A 21,453-nucleotide genomic window follows, 5' to 3' on the forward strand; every position below is an offset into this window, starting at 1 on the left:
TAGTAGCTCTCTATGGAAATAGATAGCACATCCTCCACTTAATCACATGGAACATTTAAGCAAAAAGAGACAGTTTTACCTATAGGTAAGTTGTTCACTGGCATCTTGAATTATTTCTAATATGCATGAGCTTTTTACTTCACAATCAGAGAGTTGACTCTTACATGAATTCAAGAATTTTTAACGTTGCTCTTTAAATCTCTAAGTTAAAAGAAATTTTTTAAAATATATACACAATGGGAAAAGAAAACTTTCCCTGCATCTTCAGCTTGACTACTATTTTTTTTTTTTTTTTTTTACTGTTTTTGGTTGGCTCTGCCCTTAGGTCTCAGTTCTGACTCCTGAGCTTCACCATCATCCTCCCAACTTCATACCCCTCCTATTCTTGTTTCTGATGCTAGATCCCTATTTCAGCTTCTTGGTCTAGGGCTCTGCTTTGGGCATCTAGAACTTAGCTTCCCTGTCATTTTTAGAAAGGATATCAATATTATGTTCTTGTATACCTCTAATACCCTAAGATCTAAAAATGCTCTAGGAGTTCCCCTTCTTCTTTAATGTCCTTTTGAGGACATTTTCCCCTCCCGCCTTTCTAAACTTCCCAGCTTTGAAGCTCATGTTATTTATCAGATCCTTTACCTTGTTGTTGATTGATGCCTAGACTTCTTTCTTCCTTAGTATTTGTGGCTTCTTCATTACCTGAATCAATTTCTCCAGTGATCTAATACTCTATTCTCTGTCAGCTATTCACTCCATTATAAAATCTTATCTTTGTCATTATTATAACTCTATCTTAGAGCCGCCATCACCTGATCAAGATGGCACTGTGATTAGATCTCCAAACTGAGATAACCAGTGTCAACAGCAAAATCTTGCCAAGAGAAGACTAAACTGTATACCAAAAAAAGGACTTTGCTTTCTTCGGGAAGTTTTTATAAAACAATCTAATACCTTTAAGTCAGGTTACATGGGTAATAACTTCCCTATAACAATTTCTTATCCAGTTCTGCTTCAATACTAACCCTGTTTTGTCTGTAAGTCCTAAACAGTTTATGTCACCAGTTTTGTTTACTTTCTCACTTTAAGAATTTTTTATTTTTATTTTTATTTTTGAGAAAGAGAGCATGAGCACATAAGCAGGGGAGGGCAGAGAGAGAGAGAGAGAGAAGGAATTCTAAGCAGGTTCTGCATTGCCAGTGCAAAGCCTGATGCAGGGACTGAAATCATGAACTGGAGATCATGACCTGAGCTGCTATCAGGAGTCAGACTCTTAATGAACTGAGCCACCCAAGTGCCCCATAGTTGTGCTCTATCAACAGATTGCTGGTAGCATTTTGTAGACTTTAAACACAACTTGTTCATGATGCTAATTTCAAGAAGTCTACCCTCTGGTGCTATTATAAGACACTCCTCCCATGCCAACTCCATCAACCCTACAACATAGAAAACTTAAATTCATTGATCTTATTAATATTCACTATCTTTCACCACCTCTTGACCTCATTCTGTCCATATCTAGCTTCAATTCTCTGGTCATAAATACTCCCTTGTACACAACCTCAGTGATTCAACTTTGAATTACTGATTCCTATATCTAATTGATGACTGGATATTCTTACCTGGGTTCTTACCTAAATTTACCATGTCCAAAATGGAACCTTACATTCTCCAAGTAGGTTTCCCCCCCCAGTCTTTGTCACTTCATTTCATGGGAACTTCTTCTTTCTTAGGCCAAAAATCTTGGAATACTATGTAATTTCTCATTTTTCTATTTTACATTCAACTAGTTAGCAAAACCTCTTGGCTATACAATCAAAATATATCTGCAGTCTGAGAACTAATAGCATCCTGGTGCAAGTCAAAGAGTTTCTGGCTTTGATTATGGAAATAACTTTCTAATTAATACATTATCCACATCAACAAAGCAGCCAAAATGATGCTGATAAGCATCAGACTATTTTTCTCTTCTACTCAAAACTATCCAGTCTTCCCATCTCAGAGTAAAAGCAAAAGGTGATCTTTGTAAGAGGTCTGTGTGCTCTTCCTCTCTTAGGGTTCTGATCTTGTCTCCTATTCCTCTTTCTACTGCTTATGAGCTATTCTAGTTTTGCAGTTCCTCAAATATGCCTGATACATACTTACCGGAGTCTGTACCAGGAAATTTTCAGGTGTTATTTCTGGAAATGCTATTCCTCCAGATAGTCAAAAGTCCATTCTGTAAAGTCTTGCTCAACATAGTCATCTTAGTAAGACCTCCTGCAATCATCCTTTCTACCAATCACAGTCCTCACTTCATCCCTGCAGCCCTATTCTGATTTATCCTGCTTCATTTATTGTAGGTTTCCATGTGCTGGAATGTAATCCTTACAAGAGTAAGGTTTTTCCTGATTTGTTTGTCACTGCTCTATCCCCAGAATCTAGAACATTGCCTGACATAATTGTTGATTTTGTTGAATAAATGTATAGAAATTAATTCTTTTAAAAATCTATGTTTAGGTGTTAGACACATTTCACAAGTTACATTCTCCTATAGATTTTTCGTATGTTCAGTTGTTTTGGGCTTCCTTTCTCCAAATATACAAATTAGCTGAACATTACTTTGATTATTCACCATAGTTTCAGTAAGATCACTTTGTTTTCTGTGGAAGTTAGAGCACAATACTTCGTTATTTAATGAGAGGTCACAAATCAGGACATTAAGTAGCACAACTCCATTGATCGTGTGAGCCAACCTCAGAAAAGCAGGAATAAAATGATTTCCATGCCAAAAGCCCAGTAGATAATAGAATCACTTTGAATAAAGTACTAGGAAATTTTGCACAGAATAAAAGCGTAAAAGTTTTATATCTTATAAGTAACATTAAAGTAAATGCATTTGGGAAGAATTATTTCAGGCATTTCCAATGGACACTTTTATGAGGTGCTGTTGATCAACGTTTCTAAAGTATCACATTGAGAGGTTTTATTTCCTATCACATTTCTTGTTTTAGAAGTAGTAAATAGCTATGATAATTCTTATTTCATCATCCCTGTCACATGTAACAAGCAATAATCCATCTTGTTTTCATTATTAAATATGGGTACTGAATATTGAAAGACTAGATATAACAACTGTTGTCAAAGTCTTGCTGTTACCAGGGTGGTAATTTGTCCGTGAGTAATGGCTGGATGTAGAAGAAGTATGTGTAGTTGAACTCTGCTCCAACCAAGCATCTTTTTGAAAAACAAAAAAGCAAAACAAAAACACTTAACTCTAGAATTTCAAAATATGTGGTTGGTGTTTTTTGCAATTCCAAGTAAAAGGATTTTAGGCAGGGCATGGACAGACCCATTAAAATTAGCATCTTAATTCTAAGATATATGAGAAATAATAGTGTAAAATAGTAGTGAGCAAATACTAAGATGGTGATAACCAAAATGAGTGAAGTTTGGAATATCCTGGTTATTGAGGTTAGATCACCAACTAATACCTAATTATTATTTGATTACAGAATTTTAAGTTACCAGGTATCTGATCTCCAGAAAGAATACCTGTTCAAGTACCTGATTCCTCATGAATGAGCAAGCAAGCAATACTGACCGAGGTAAGTGTTCAACAGTACAGCCATGTAAGACCTTCATGTTGTCTCCACTGTACTATTCCAGTCTGTTAGCGCTACTAGCAAGAACCAAATAACAAAGGCAGAAATAATGGTCACTGTTCTCCTTAAAAGTTACATAGGAACTCTCAGCTTCAGTCATGTTTTCATATGTACATATTCATTAATAGAAAAAAATATAGATTTCCTAAAACACAGCATCCTTCTAGAGAAAATCTAACCCCACGTACAGTTTTGTACATCCAGAAAAATGTCATTCTCCTGCTTTCCAACTCATTAAATGGCAAATACTTTTCTCAATCTTCCTTATGTAATAACTGTAGTGTAAGTAGCAATTATATTTCTTTCAACATTTTATCATATTCTATAAATGCTGAGGTTAGCACACCTTTGTTTTACTTTAGCACAAAACTGTACTACTTCTTCCAGCCTATGCTTAAAATATCTAATGCAATGAAGAAAAGTGTAACCTAGTGGGTAGGTGGGTGGGGTGGGGGGAGAACCTACAAGTGATTTTTACCAGTTTGGCTTCAATATGTGCCTCCACCTTTTAACTAGCTGTGGGACTTGGAACAGATTATATTATCACTCAGAAAGCTATTTTTCTCATTTTAATAAAAATGCTTAATTATGGTTTTGAGAGAATGTGAAATGATGTCAAAGTATTTCCTAAACTGTAAGGGGTCATACAAATTTCACGAGTAAGTTATTTTGGTAGATAAAAATCACCTGAAACATATGTAATTTACTTCATATAGAGTTTTATTCTTGTCCTCCTTTGATTGGTTAGACATAATTATTGGGAAAATATTTCTCCAAAATGCCTAGACAAGTATGTGCTGATTATGAAGACTTACTGGCCCTTTATTTCTGGCTGAAAATTTTCTAAACGTCTTCAAAGAACAGTGTTTTTTCTATTTTTAGCTGATTGTAATAATAGTCATGAGAACAGGTTAGGTAAATTAATCATATATGCATAACATGAAACTTTACAATTTGAGTATTTACATTCAGAAACTTTATTTATTTATTTATTTATTTATTTATTTATTTATTTAAATTTTTTTTTCAACGTTTATTTATTTTTTGGGACAGAGAGAGACAGAGCATGAACGGGGGAGGGGCAGAGAGAGAGGGAGACACAGAATCAGAAACAGGCTCCAGGCTCTGAGCCATCAGCCCAGAGCCTGACGCGGGGCTCGAACTCACGGACCGCGAGATCGTGACCTGGCTGAAGTCGGACGCTTAACCGACTGCGCCACCCAGGTGCCCCTGAAACTTTATTTTTATTTGCGTGTAAATATAGGGGATTTTAGAGGCAATGATGCACAAGGCATGGATCTGTTATATAGCTCCGTTACTATCATCCTGAAGACCCATCTCTGAGTCTTACTAGTTAAAATTTTGACATGTGCATACCTAGCCAGCAAGAGTATTATCTAATTACCACTTCAATGTTGCCTTCTTTCTCCTTATCTATGTAGTGGGCAGAATAGTATCCATCTGGAAGTGTTGTGTGCACAATTAAATGAGATAAAGCAAACTAACACTATTAGAAGAAAATATAGATCTTTATGATCTTAGAGTTGCCAGGGATTTAATAAAAAATGAAGGACCACACCAACCATATAAATTCCCGGTTTCATTATATTAGATAGTCTATGTGAAAAATTAAGCAGTGCATAAGGACAAGTATAGAATATACAGGAGACAAAGGAGATTATGAAAATCAAAATCCACATAACATTAAAGAGGTGTTAAACATCAGCCAAAGACAGGAGCAGAAAATTGAAAAGAAACTCAATACCTATCTGAAGTAATGCCTAATTTGTGAGAAATAAAAACAAGACAAAATAAAACTCTCAACCCAGATAACTACTAAAACTTCAGATATCAGAGTTTAGTAAGAATGTATGTAAATATGAAATTTCTCAAAAGGGTTTTTCAGATATTCATTAGTACAGCTATTCTGGAGAGAAATTTGATACTTAAAGTAGTGTCTGCTTATATGACCCAACCATTCTCTAAGTAGAAGTCTTAGAGAAATCTTTACCTATGCAGTAGAAAACATGGAATACTAGAAAATTCACTGAAGCATTGGTTATGAAAAAAAAAAAATTGAAGAACTTCAAAAGAATCTTCATATACTTTAAAAAAAGGAATGGATGTACAAGCTATCCACGGAAAATGTAGACAGTATCTTTCTCACATCATGATCTCAAAAAACAATGGTAATTTGAAATTAATGGAACGTAGAGTTTATGTACTTTTTAAAAAGCACATATAGACAAAAATGCTATATTTAAAGAACAAGTATGATATATTGGAAGGATACATCAAACAAGATAGTGAGTGTCCATGGGTTGGGGAGGGGAAAAGGAAAGGGGGTAAGGAGGGGGAGGAAAGGGAGGGGCGAACTAGGATAAGTGGGACAAAAATAAGGCTGTAGTTAATTATGTGCTATTAGCAGCATAGGATTGAGATCCATCAATCCAACTCTTAAGATTACTTGTGTAGGAAAGAAGGTCATTCTAGTTCCATGAGGTTATATATCTAAATACAGTGTTTAGTATAAAACTCAATTTTAATCTCATTCTTTTTCAAATAAGGTTTAGTCAAATCAATTCTAACTTTCATTTTCTCAGTTTCTCGAAAAGTTGCTGTTTTCTGTCCTTACTAAAAGATCTAAGTTTTACTGAAGTAATAAACCAATATATGTGGGAAGTAAGATAAATTCAAAAGTCAGAATTTCAAAATATTATTAACATCTGAGTGATAAAGATGTCAAAATAAACATTGAGGGGCGCCTGGGTGGCGCAGTCGGTTAAGCGTCAGACTTCAGCCAGGTCACGATCTCGCGGTCCGTGAGTTCGAGCCCCGCGTCAGGCTCTGGGCTGATGGCTCGGAGCCTGGAGCCTGTTTCCGATTCTGTGTCTCCCTCTCTCTCTGCCCCTCCCCCGTTCATGCTCTGTCTCTCTCTGTCCCAAAAATAAATAAATAAATAAACGTTGAAAAAAAAAATAAACATTGATACTGACATTCCCCAGAAGTGGATATTTATTTTCTGTATTAATCAAAGTTTTTCATACTCAGAGAAACTCAATTTCACCGGAGCTGCCCCCTGATGGACAGGATTGAGTATCTGTTTGAGAAGAGGATGGGAGTCAACACTTTTAGTTTAGCCCATAGAAAAGAGGGGAGATTTCCCCATTCTACTGAAGAGATTTCTGATTTGTAATTATAGCTTGTCACCTTTCAGCTTCTAGACCAATACATTTCCATAGGCAGGACCTCCGCCCTGGGTGAGCTGCAATTCTGCTTTAGGAATGGTTGTTCATAAGCATGGGTCAGTGGTGTGGAGAAAATCCTTCTGAGGGCTGTAAGAATTTCTGTTCAAGTATTTTTCTTTTGAGCCTCAAAAAAGAACCTCTTGATCTATGCCAGAAACTGCACAATTTCCCCAAACAGACACAGGAAAGAAAATGTTAACACTTCACAATCATGGACTTTTACCATTTTTCACCCTCACACAAAATGGATTAAGGTACCAATAATGTCCCAATGTAAATAATAGAATTTTACCTATTAGATTATTTAACCAAATCTTTACATTAGTGTGGCCAGTTAAGATTACATAGCCCACCTTGAAGACTCCTGATCTGAAGTCCAGTGCATTTCTATGTTGTCACACAGCTACTCCAAAATACGTTGACATCCACACCAAGCTTTAAAAATTCTATAAACACACAGACTCTTCTAAATATATACCCAAATGCTGTCATTAGCTCAATAACTGGGCTGATTAGATCATCCCCTATATGTAGACAATTTAAAGTAGGACATAAAAATCTAAATATTGTAGATTAGCAATAAGCTGTTTTTTTTCAGTTTCCCAAATATTCCAGGCAGGGACTCCTTTGAGGACAAGGATTAAGTCATATTAGTCTCTTTTCAAGAATCAAGTAAATGCCAGTTTCCCCGATATGGGCCCCTCTCTCTAATGCTTCTGACATTATCCCTGCTAATTCATTGCCTACATCCTAAATACCTGCTTGCTGCCTCCTAATGGGTCTCACCATATAGAGGAGGGCCTCGTCTATATTTAGCCCTTGTTGTTGAAGTTTATTTTTGAGCAAGACAGAGTGAGTGGGGGAGAGGCAGATAGGGAGAGAGAGAGAATCCCAAGTTAGGCTCCCCATTGCCCTGGGCTCAAACTCATGAAACCATGAGATCGTTACTGGAGCTGAAACCAAGAGTTGGATGCTTAACCAACTGAGCCACCCAAGCACCCCTCTTTTTAGCTCTTTCTTAAATCACTTTCTCAGAAGATAACTCTTGTTTGGATGTTTACTCATATAATAACATGGATTTTAAGGAAGGAGTCAAAACTTGGCATTCAAATGATATATATTTTTTTAACTAAATGGGCATTACCCTGGATTACTGATATTCCAAGCACTAGTGGATTTCAATCCTGCCTTTATTATACATTAATATATGCTTTCACATCTGTATCTAATCACCAGGTGTATTATATTTAAGGGTTAAATAGGTAAGCTGAATTTAATACTTGATTGAATAGAACACTGCACTTAGTCTAGGGCATGTAATCCTTAACTAGAGATACATATAAATATACATATAGGGAAGTTACTGTTGTTCAGAAAAAAAATCTTACCACAGGTTTTAGTGCAATGCAGGCCAGCTGTCCTGGAAACCATTTCCCTTTGGTCATAAAATAGAGGACATAAAAATATTCATGTCCCCACTAATTTAAAAATTTATTGAATGCCTCATATTTCAGACATTGTACTTGACACTTAGGGGATCATTAATGAATGAAACACATTAATTTATACTTTTAAAGGTCTGCCTAAAACCCTGAGAGACTTTGAGTTATAACTAAGTGCATTAAGAAAATTTAGTAAATTTTTATTCACTGGTAAAAACCTGGAAGTCTTTACCCAGATAAAATACATGCCAGCAACATGTATTCTTGTCAACATGAAATCCTTTTCCACTTCTGGGGACAAGGTGAGACTATGTGGGGCTGAGACTTTAGATGGATGGTGTTAAGTTTTAATGTCATTCCCTTCTCCCAATTTCATCTCACATTAATCCAGAACGTCTTAGTGCTTTAATAAGATAATTTGGATTTAATGTTTTAACATATAAAACTTCATTTTAGATGAAAGATTCGCAATATTCCACATTGGTAAATATCTCCATATATTTCAATGTGGATTACAGGACATGCTGTGTCCAATGTTTAAACAGACAGCCCTCAGAAATGGCAGTTATAGGAGTACTGCCATACCAATAATGGTATTGTATGGACATTTGTTCAATGTGAGGGAAAACAATCAGCTTAGCTTGGACCCTGTTTGGTACATATAATTTTTCCTTCTTTAACCATCCATATTTACTCCAGAGGTTGGGATTGGTAGAACATAGGGGAAAAAAAAGTCGTACAAGATATAGGACACAGGGCTTGGATAGGAAACATTATCCCATAGTTATCAAGTTTTGGAAGACATTAGGTCAAGATAATAGCTTCTAATCAAGAAAGCACCCAAATCAGAACTCTGTGTGAAGGGAATGAGACAAAAATCAAAGTGAGAAACAAAAATAATAATCAGAACCTAAAAGATTTAAAATGGATTAAGGTGGAGGCAACACTTCTGAAAGGTTTCCAAACATTTGAGAAGAGAAACTAAGTTTATATTACAACTTCAGGCACTAGTTTGGAGAAAAGGATAATATTTTTCCATCAATTGTTATCTATAGAGTATCTTATATTCACTCAATAGTTAATCAGTTATCCTGGATCAAATTTTTACTTGATGATCTGTGTACAAGAGCAACTCTGACTTTCTGTCCTAACAATGGAAATATTTGTTATAAGCTTGAAAGATGATGAATTATTTTAGTTTAAGATAAATGATAGGATGAATTGTTCCTTTGGTCATCATATTCCTTGAATTTTATGTATAATCTCAACTCTCCTCCATTATCTTAGTTCTTATCCGTTTTTATTGAGACATCTAAAGTCGCATTTCATTACTGAAATCATTCTTTTGCAGTCAATAGGATTCAGGGCCTCAGCAAGGGATAAGCTTTGGAAGACATTAAAGTTGTCTGCTGCACAGAAACTATGCATAATGAACCATGATTTATAAGATAGATGTTTAAAGCCAAAAATATTTCAAAATAAAGGGATGGGCAAATAGAGGTCAGGCAAAAATACACAAATAAAGATTAACAAGATAGCATGAAAGTGATATACTTTAAGGTTAGAAAAGAGTGATGAAAAGCACAATTTATGATGAAGCTATTTGAAATAAACTTATGGTCCCCAAACATATACAGCAAAGTCATTTTAGTCAAAGGAAGACATCACAAAAAACTTAGTATGGGTGATATTAATATACCTCTATCAACATTAGACAGATTTAATGGATCAAATACCTAATAGATAAATAACTACAAGGGCTTCTACTCGTAGCAATAGGGTAGCCTAGGATTACATAAGATTCTTTCCAGTAGGAAGCACTTAAATGTTAGATGAACTGTGAAACCAAATGTATACAAACTTGTAAATGAATACGAGCTTGAAATAAAGAAAAGGAAATCCACAGGAGACCAAAACAAGGAGACAGCTGGTTTTAGAAGTATGCTAGTAGGGCCCCTGGGTGGCTCAGTTGGTTGAGTCTGACTTTGGCTCAGGTCATGATCATGCAGATTGTGAGTTAGAGCCCCATGTCCAGCTCTGTACTGACAGCTCAGATCCTGGAGCCTGTTTCAGATTCTGTGTCTTCCTGTCTATCTGCCTTCCCTCCGTTGCTCGTACTCTGTCTCTCTCTCTTTTGAAAGTAAATAAATATTTTAAAAAAATAAATGAAAAGTAAGCTAGTGATGATGCCCTTGCTTTGGAAGTACGCACTCATTTTGGTAAAAAGAGGCTTATATTTTGAGGACAATGTGGAGCCAGGAAACAAAGCAGTAGGTTTAGAATCCATCTGAGTTTGAACTGAAAACTCTTGATAAATTAGGACCCATAAAAAATATACAATCAAAACTTGGATTAAGAAAATATGCCAGGGGCACCTGGGTGGTTCAGTTGGTTAAGCATCTGACATTTATTTATTTGTTTGTGTGTTTATTTATTTATTTAGGCAGGTTTAGGTCATGATCTCATGGTTTTTTGAGTTCAAGCCCCACCTCAGACTCTGTGCTGACAATGCAGAGCCCACTTGGGATTCTCTCCCCCCCCCCTTTACATCTCCCCCACTTGCACTTCTTGTCTCTCAAAAAAAAATGTGACCAACTGGGGAGCCTGGGGGGCTCAGTTGGTTGAGCACCTACTCTTGATTTCAGCTCAGGTCATTGTTCCAGAGTCATGGGATCAAGCCCCACAATGGGCTCCATGTTGAGTGTGGAGCCTTAGGATCCATTCTCTCCCTCTCTCTCTCTCCCTCAGGACACCCCTCTCTCCTTGCTCATGCTGTCTCAAAATAAATCTTTCAAAAAAGAAAATGTGACCAATAGAACAGACTTCAAGGTGTATTACAAAGCTGTAATTATCAAGACAGTATGGAACTGGCACAAAAACAGACTCAGATCAATGGAACAGAATAGAGAACCCATAAATGGGGTCTACAAACGTATGACCAACAATCTTTGACAAAGCAAGAAAGAGTATCCAATGGAATAAAGACAGTCTCTTCAGCAAGTGGTGCTGGGAAAACTGGACAATGACATGCAGAAAAGTGAACCTGGACAACTTTCTTACACCATACACAAAAATAAACTCAAAATGGATGAAAGACCTAAATTTAAGACAGGAAGCCATCAAAATCCTCGAGGAGAAAGCAGGCACCAATGTCCTTGACCTCAGCCATACCAAATTTTTACTCAAGATGTCCCTGGAGGCAAGGGAAACAAAAGCAAAAATGAACTACTGGGACCTCATCAAAATAAAAGCTTCCGCACAGCAAAGGAAACAATCAGCAAAAGTAAAAGGCAACCAGTGGAATGGGAGAAGATATTTGCAAATGGCATAGCAGATGAAGGGCTAGTATCCAAAATCTATAAAGAACTCACCAAACTCCACACCCAAAAAACAAATAATCCAGTGAATAAATGGGCAGAAAACATGAATAGACACTTCTCCAAAGAAGACATCAAGTGGCCAACAGGCACATGAAAAGATGCTCAACATCACCCCTCATCAGGGAAATACAAATCAAAACCACACAGATACCATCTCATGCCAGTCAGCATGGCTAAAATGAACACATCAGGAGACTATAGATGCTGTAGAGGATGTGGAGAAATGGGAACCCTCTTGCACTCTTGGTGGGAATGCAAACTGGTACAGCTGCTCTGGAAAACAGTGTGGCGGTTCCTCAAAAAATTTAAAATAGATCTACCCTATGACCCAGCAATAGCACTGCTAGGAATTTACCCAAGGGATACAGGAGTACCGATGCATAGGGGCACTTGTACCCCAATGTTTATAGCAGCACTTTCAACAATAGCCAAATTATGGAAAGAGCGTAAATATCCATCAACTGATGAATGGATAAAGAAATTGTGGTGTATAAATATAATGGAATACTACATGGCAATGAGAAAGAATGAAATATGGCCTTTTGTAGCAATGTGGATGGAACTGGAGAGTGTTATGATAAGTGAAATAAGTCACACAGAGAAATACAGACACCAATAAATAAATAAATAAATAAATAAATAAATAAATAAATAAGAAAGACAGATACCTTATGTTTTCACTCTTATGTGGATCCTGAGAAACTTAACAGAAGACCATGGGGGAGGGGAAAGAAAAAAAAGTTAGAGAGGAAGAGAGCCAAACCATAAGAAACTCTTAAAAACTGAGAATAAATGGAGGGTTGATGGGGCGTGGGAGGGAGGAGAAAGTGGGTGATGGGGGGTGGGAGGGAAGAGAAAGTGGGTGATAGGTATTGAGGAAGGCACCTGTTGGGATGAGCACTGGGTGTTGTATGGAAACCAATTTGACAATAAATTTAATACATATATATGTTACAAAAAACTTATCGAAGTCAACACCCAATAATCCAGTGAAGAAATGGGCAAAAGACATGAATAGACACTTCTCCAGAGAAGACATCCAGATGGCCAACCAACACAATGAAAAAATGCTCAATATCACTCATCAGGGAAACACAAATCAAAACCACAATGAGATAACACCTCACACCTGTTAGAATGGCTAATATTAACAACTCAGGCAATGACAGATGTTGGGGAGCATGTGGAGGAAGAGGATCTCTTTTGCACTGCTGGTAGGAATGCAAACTGGTACAGCCACTCTGGAAAACAGTATGGAGGTTCCTCAAAAAATTAAAAATAAAACTACCCTATGATCCAGTAATTTCACTAATAGGTATTTATCCAAGGGATACAGGTATGGTGTTTCAAAGGGGCATATGCACTCCTATGTTTACAGCAGCACTACTAATGATAGCCAAAGTATGGAAAGAGTCCAAATGTCCATGGATGGATGAATGGATAAAGAAGATGTGATACACACACACACACACACACACACACACACACACACACACACACACTGGAGTAGTATTCAACAATCTAAGAATGAAATCTTGCCATTTGCAACTATGTGGATGGAACTAGAGGGTATTATGCTAAGCAAAATTAGTCGGAGACAGACAAATATCATATGACTTCACTCATATGAGGAATTTAGGATATGAAACAGATGAACATAAGGGAAAGGAAACAAAAGTAATATAAAAACAGGAAGGGGGACAAAACATAAGACACTCTTAAATACTGAGAACAAACAGAGGGTTATAGGAGGGGTTATGGGGGGATGGGCTAAATGGGTAAGGGGCATTAAGGAATCTACCCCTGAAATCATTGTTGCACAATATATGCTAACTTGGATGTAAATTAAAAAAAATAAATTAAAAAAATAAAGAGAAAAGAAAAGTAACAAAGAAAATGTGACCAATAGAAGGTTACTTAATATTATTTGACCTGACTTGAGCATATGTATGGATGAAGGTCTCCTCTGTGAGTTTGTAGCCACTGTCCTGACAGCACAAGGCTTATGATCAAGATGTACAGTATTTACACTTGGCTTGGGTACCACAGATTAAGTAATTAACATTACATGGTTAACACAATAGGATACAACTGACAGGAAAGCATGCTAAGAACACAAACCATAAAATTCCAAGACATTGGAGGAAGCAAATAACCATACGTAAGTGTTAGCAGAAACATTAAAGAGCAGAGCAAAATTGCTAAGAATTTGAGCTAATATACTTTTAGGTTATAGACTAGCACTACCCAATAAAGACAAGTAAAGGCAAGTATTTAATTTTAAATTTCATAGTTTCATTAAAATATTTTGATATAATTTCACTTCAAGCATAAATATTTCAACATACAATAAAATTAGATATTTTAAATATGAACTATTTGGGAACAGTGTGCATTTTACACTTTTAGTTAGTACTTTTAGTTCAGACTAGTCACATTATAAGCACTGAATAGCTTCATGTAGCTAATGGCTACTATATTGGACAAAGAAATAGGCCGTAGGTTTTGTTAAAGTCATTAAATACATAAAAAACAAAAATAAAAAGTAGAACTTCAAGACATTAAAATACATTAATCAACACTAAATCTCAGTAACTTGGAAAAAGTTTAAAAACAGAGAAGGAAAAGGTGTTAGAATACCTGAATAGCTGAAATTACCCAGAATGCAACAGAAAGAAAAAAGTATTTAAAAAGTTGAAAGATAGAGAAGGTCCAAGACACATATAATTATAATCCTAGATGAGGAAAATAGAATAAGAGAATATTTGAAGAAATTATGCTTCAGAATATACCAAAATTAACAAAAACTAACAATCCTTTGAGAAACACAATGAACTCAAACTGAATAAAAACACAATGAACTCAAACTTCTATGGCAATTCATATGTAGTGAATTTACAGAACAAGAGACAAGAGATCTTAAACTAGAGATAACAAGGATAAAGTGAAATATTTTTATTTAGACCGTTATATTCTATAAAGTTGCTTAGAACACTGAATTAGCCCATACGGAACCATTGCTCCTCATGAAAATACAGGGTTGGGTTCCTATGAACCTCTGGTCATAGCCTTTTCATCAACAGGTCAATATATAACCTTTTTAATGTGTGTTTCTATTTAATGATATGCTAGTTAGTATATATTTTTATAAATAACTGCATGGTCTTCCAGTGATTTAAAGCCAGGAGGTTCAGAGACTGTATGTATTATGCAGCTACATTTGCCTTTGTCCTTAAAAGAAAAAGCCAGTCTCATCAGCACTCAAAAGTGTAACCTTTTTCTGTTTAACACTTAGTGGACATTTAAAAACATTTTCCATAGCTTCCTGATATGCAGAATTTTTTTTTACATTTAAAAACATTTTCCATAGCTTCCTGATATGCAGAATTTTTTTTTACATTTCTCATACCATATTGCCTTTGGAAACCCTCAAGCAAGTCAGCACTAGTCAAGAAGGGTTTTACATTTCCTGGCTTTAGGTAATGTGACTGTAAACATGTTTGGCTTTCAGCCAAGAATGTTGTCTACTATGCTTTTCTAATTGTGAGGGAGGATAGCTTTATCATATAGAAGACTTTCTTTCAAAGATCCTATAATCAAGCAATGTGGTAATGTAATAGAAGTGGACCAATTGTTTGATGGAGTAGAAAAAGCTCTTGATATTTACAGAAATTTAGTGTATGTAAAAGTTGGTATTGAGTGGGAAAGGCTATTTTTAAAATTATGCTGGCCCAACTGGCTGCCACTCATCTGGAAGAAAAGAGTTAAACATTTACCTTATATGACATACAAAAGCAAATTACAGATGGATTAAATACTTAAATGTACACAAAGTAAAATTTTAGAGATGTAAAATATATTTGTAATCTAGGGGCAAATGAGAACATTAGAACTGAGCCCATAAACTGAGCTTCCTAGTTGCAGATTTGTAGACTAGAGACTTTTTTTTTTTTTTTTTTTTTTGAGAGATCGCTTCTGGTTGAATAAGGATGTCTGGTTCACAGTACAGTAGCTTATTTCCCAGCCTCCATCACTCTTCATTTATGTACCTGTGTTCTAGCTGGTTTAAAGGAGTTATCAGAGTGTCTCTCCTCCATCTGTGGCTGGCCAGAGCTCTTATTGTGTAAAATAAAATTGCCCATCTGGACCAGACTTTTGGAGTAAAGGGTGGGTAAGGATCCAATCATGCTTTTATAGGATTGAACTACCTCTGAATTATTCTTGATATTACCAAGAATAAGGATAAGAGCCCCGACACTTTATTACTCTGTCTCACTGCCTCAGGGAACGACTGTTAAATCACAGGCAGTAAGTACATGCACCATCTGATGCTGTCCCTACAGGCAAGAGTAGATCTAAGCTCTTGCTGTAGGACTGAGAATTAATAAAGAATCTGAAGACTAACAAGGAAAGGAACAAAGGGGCTAATATAGACCTTTGGTTAACTTTTTAAAACTTACGCTTTTCTAATATTTTGATAGAAGCCAATGACAATATCTAGATTTTAAACACCTGGAAGAATTACATACTTACAGTTGGAAGACAGGTTTTTATTTTTGGATACCACCTGATCTAGTTTTCTTGAATTCAAAGTTCCTATTAACATACAGTTTCCTATTATCATGTAGAAATACGTTTTATTTAGAGCTCATTTTCAAGCAAAGTCTAATCTTATTTTCTCCTGTAAATGCAGTATACAGATTCAACCAAAAACTTTGGAAAGTTACTTTTTGTAGGTTAATACAGAGTATGATTACTTGTGAGGACATAAACTTAGATAATGAGGGATGAGGATATCTGATCATTTAGTAGCACTTAAAGAATAGATGCCAAACACTGCAGACAGAGCTCCTCCACTAGAGAGCTTTCAGGTTGGCAGGGGAATCAAGGGAACTGCCTTTTTTCTCTTCTAGCTTTAAGACATTTAAGTTTCAATGTACAATATAATAAAATGCATTGTAGTTACCTTTAGTTGAAATCTAGGAATTATACAAGCTCAGATTTTCTTTTCCTTATTTTATGCTTATAGGATCTATAATTTCCATTTTAAATCCTACTCTGAATTTTTTGATCCTTTTATATCCTTCTGTCTCTGGACAGTGTTTGAGATTCTTCATCCTCCTCCTCTCATAGCAAATTTGAAGGGAGGCCTCATGTTGAGGATGATGAGGACATTGTATGTGAATATTCTGGGTGCCTGAATGACTACACAGAACAGAGCTCTCCTCTGACTCAGCCAATCACAAGAGTGCATGATAAGCTTTAGTTGTATTCAGCTGATTGTTGTTTCAGCAGACATCCTATCCTGATTTACATGAGAACTATTGACAGCAGAGGTAAATCAGGAATTAATGGCTTTAGTTCTAAAATCAGAGCCTGAGTATACATTTTAGTCTGTTTCTTATTACCATCACTTTATGTAAATCACTTAACATCTTTTATTTCCTCAAGATAAGAGGGAGTAGATTAGTAAAGTCTAACCGACTACAGTTGTTGAGACAAATAGGTCCTTACAAGTGAGCTATTATTTCATAGTTGTTTCTAAGTTTCTATGTTGTCAGTTATTTCCAGGATTTTTTTTATGAACATGAAACAAAATCTTCAATCTCCTAACTGAATAGTATTAATATGTACAAGATATGCTGAAATGTATAATCCATGGCTGAAATATATAATTCAGGAGAAGGGAAGTAACTATCTTCAAACTGAAGAGTTTTATAGACATTTCCCAAGTCAGATATTATGAAAACAAACACTAGAAAATTAATGCTATGGATGGAATTCTTCTGGGGAGGATAATGTAGTAGCAGGTGTCTCTAGTCAAAACCAATTAGATATTTTGGTTACCACAAGAATCTTAGAAATACATTTTGAGAATTTTTGCTGGGTAGTAATTATTAAGATTTTTAGATCTCCTCTGTACAATGTTCAAGTGCCATTCTTCATCATGATTATACATGACATTAAATATTCTGTCAGCCTAAAGATTTATTGTAAATAAGATTTGTGGTTTTTATTTTTGTATAGTATAGATTTTAGGGTCTATGAAAAAGCCAATATTACTTAAGATTATTTGCAAACATTATACATGGATAAACCAAGCTATGGGAAACTTTTCATGAAAATGTTACTCCAAAAACAAGAAAGCTTTATTACATCCAATCCTCATGCTTTTCAAGCAGGGCGCAGAGTTTTGTTTTTTTCTGTCTCCTAGCAAAAGGGAAGTTCTCGTTCATTACATTGGGAAAGGTATAACACGATTCTAACTTAAAACTTTAAGGCTTCATAATCTCTTAAACATTGTCAGTAAACTCCTAGGATTTGGGGGCATTTTTCATGTAAATGTGTAACTGGGTTTCCAAGCAGTTTAATTTTTTTTATTTTTTTATTTCTATTTTTTTATTATATGAAATTTATTGTCAAATTAGCTTCCATACAACACCCAGTGCTCATCCCAAAAGATGCCCTCTTCAATGCCCATCACCTACCCTCCCCTCCCCTCCCTCCCACCCCCCCATCAACCCTCAGTTTGTTCTCAGTTTTTAACAGTCTCTTACCCAAGCAGTTTATTTAAATTAGTAATTCCATTGAATGAAACTGACAAGGTTGACAAGGGTTTGGAACTGTAGATGTTATGATGGGTACACAGGCTTTCATTACAGTTCTGAAGTTGAAAATCTGCTTAACCAAAAATTTTAAAATAAGTCTACTTGGGTATTTATTTGGCATAGCATAGAAAAACAGTAAAGGATGTGGATAGTGAACAAACTTTGGGGCCCTAATTTACCTTCCTCCAATCTCCTTGATTACTTAGGTAGGTTTTGTTTTAGGATAGGATTACTGTGTATTTTTTTCAGACAGATTCTTGGGGACTTATTTTATTGTGGCAAGGACGCTTAACATGGATATGGATAAATTAGAACCCCTGTACACTGGTGGCAGGATGCCACATGTTACAACCCTACCATGGAAAATATGCAAATTCATTAAAAAGTTAAAAACAGAACTACCATGTGATCCAGAAATACCACTTGAATATAGACCTAGATGCAACAAAAATCTCCATTTCAAAGAGATCTACACCCCCATGTTCAATAGAGCCTTACTTATAGGTACGATCTACAAAGAGTCTAAGTGTTCATCAACAGCCAAAGAAAATTGGTACATAAGCAATGGAATGTTGTCCAGCCATGAGAAAGGTCATCTCGCCATTTGGACAAGATGGATGAACCTGGAAGATTTTATGCTTAGTTAAATAAACCAATCACAGGAGGACAACTACTGCTGGTTTCTACATGAGATAGCTAAAATAGTCAAATTTATAGAAATAAAACATGGTTTCCAGGGGTTAGGGGAACAGAGTGAGGAGGAGTTGTTCCTATGGATATGAAGTTTGTTATGCATGGTAAGGAAGTCAGATCTACCTGCTAAACAACATAGTGCCTGCAGTTAATATTGATGTATTGTACACTTAAGAGTTTGTTAGATAGATTTCATGTTCAAGATTTTGGGGATGTTTGAAATAGGAATGAAATATAGCCAAAATTCATTCAGTTGCCAAAGAGAAAAGTTTATTTAGGTGCAACAGTGGGAAGCTCAGGCAGTTCTTTCATCCTCCTAGCTTATTGAGCATGAGGAGTATCCCCTTCAAGTGTAATATACTTCAGCACAAGTGTACTCAAATCACTGAGAATTATCATAGTTAACATCATCAATGTGTCTGTAATAGAAGTGGTAGACATATTTTCCTTAAAAATATGGTAAATAGTTACAGGAAAAGCAGGAAGTTTATCTTACAATGTTACATGATCTAAGTATTTCTACAACAGGGAACTTTTCTTATAGTTTTTGATGATATTTCCCCAAATCTGTACTCTGGGTAACTAGTTCTAAGGGATATCTGATAAAAGTGTTTTGTGATTAAGTTTAAAAATTATGTACTGGACAGTCTATAACAAGTTAAAAATATTTTAGGATATTGAGAGTTCTGAGAAGTCCTCCAATATAAATCCAGTTCATCTTAGAATTTAGGTTTACTTGGTCACACAGCCCTTTTATGTCCCAAGGATAATAACATTCAATGGACTTAGTTTCCATGGAACAAATTTTAGAATCCTGTTATGTAAATTGACTTTTATCTACTTTCCTACAAAGTTTTATTATTAAAGATTTGACCTGTCACCTGTTCAAAAGACGAGTATTAGGTACATAACTGTCACACTGTTCCAAGTCAGCATCTCCCTTGGTCAGCAGTGGAGATTCATCAGAAAGTTTGGCAATTTGTTTTTTTTTTTGGGGGGGGGGTTATTTTTTGTGGTAAAAACTTATGTTACATCTTATAATCTTAAGTAGGAGATAGTTTTCCCAGTTTTACCAAAGAGGAAAAATTCATCCTATTTCTTTCATGATTTATTCTAAAGAACTTAGTCCCTCAGTCATTGCTTCTGCATATAGGAAAACCTAACTTTTTAATTAATGAACTTATACACCTGTTAAGATTTTTTAATCACTCTTCATTTCTGCTTTTTCCACCAATTCCATTTTGTCTCTTGCAAGGAGTGATGACCAGAACTGCACATAGATTTTTTTTAATGTCTTATTTATTTTAGAGAGGGTGAGGGGAAGAGAGAGAGGGGAACAGAGTGAATTCCTAATAGAGGAAGAGCAGAGAGAGAAGGAGAGAGAATCCCAAGAAAGCTCTGTGCTGTCAGCCTTTAGCCCAATGCAGGCTCAATCCCAGGAACCAGGAGATCATGACCTAGGCTGAAATCAAGAGTTGAACACTCAACCAACTGAGCTACCCAGGCACCCCCACACAGAGATTTTAAGCGTATAATCCTATGTTTGTACAGGGTAACACTATTTTGTATTTCCTTTGCAAAGTTCCAACTATTTCCCAACTGCAAAATCTTATTGAAAATTTGACAAAATCTCCAGCTCTGATTCATTTCCTGTGCTGTAACAGAGCTCAAAATTCCATCACACTGGAATTAAGATTTGGATTTGTTTTCCCAAATGAATTATATACTATTACTTCCACTGAACTTTAGATTTAATGAACAATCAGGAAACATAGTATTATCCATTTTAGTTTACAAGAGAAATACACATCTTAAGAATCTCCTTTAACATACGATTACACCTGAACATGATTTGATATTCCAGAAAATCACTTGTTCTGTTCAGAATTTACCTTTTACTAATCATTTGTTTAGTAATAGAAAGTAGAGAACTCTAGCTCCTCATTTATCATCCTAATATTCTTATAAAGACTTCTACGCAGGTTTTAAAACTCTAATGTAATTTGGCATAAGAACATGTTAAATTTGTTTATTTGTTATTGATACTTATTGTCAAATCTTAACAAAATTACATTCAGTCTAGATTTCACTCCCCACCCTACAGTGTTTAAACCATTTTCAAGTTTGGTTTAATTTCTTGCTGAATATACTAAGTCTGTAATCATTTAATATTATCTTCATCTTAACAAATTCACTTGTAGGATGTTCCAGCATCTGCAATATATGAATGTAGGCTCAGGGCTTCATGCTCACAGGCTGGATGACAGGTCTGTGGAATGACCTACTTAATCAGTAAAGGAAGATGCCAGATGTTTCATTATTCTGGCAGCCACTACTAATGACAGAGGAAGGTGTTGGTATTTATCTGCTGAGCCTTTGTCACTACTAGTCTGATGAGTCAGAGCTAATCAGCACCTGTTCAGAAGATGTGCAGAGAATTATCG

At 35.7% G+C, this 21,453-nt stretch overlaps 1 protein-coding gene across 1 annotated transcript in view; it reads left to right on the forward strand.

The window, feature by feature from the left end:
- Window positions 1–21,453, forward strand: part of LOC121028804 (syncytin-1-like) — a 130,984-nt gene that overhangs the window by 31,344 nt on the left and 78,187 nt on the right. The window contains exon 2 of the mRNA XM_040472819.1: window positions 3,489–3,581. The gene's annotated coding sequence lies outside the window, so the exon portion shown is untranslated. The remainder of the gene's footprint in view (window positions 1–3,488; window positions 3,582–21,453) is intronic.

Source organism: Herpailurus yagouaroundi, unplaced genomic scaffold, assembly GCF_014898765.1.
Source record: "Herpailurus yagouaroundi ecotype Mexico unplaced genomic scaffold, PumYag 100, whole genome shotgun sequence".
Lineage (NCBI taxonomy): Eukaryota > Metazoa > Chordata > Mammalia > Carnivora > Felidae > Herpailurus > Herpailurus yagouaroundi.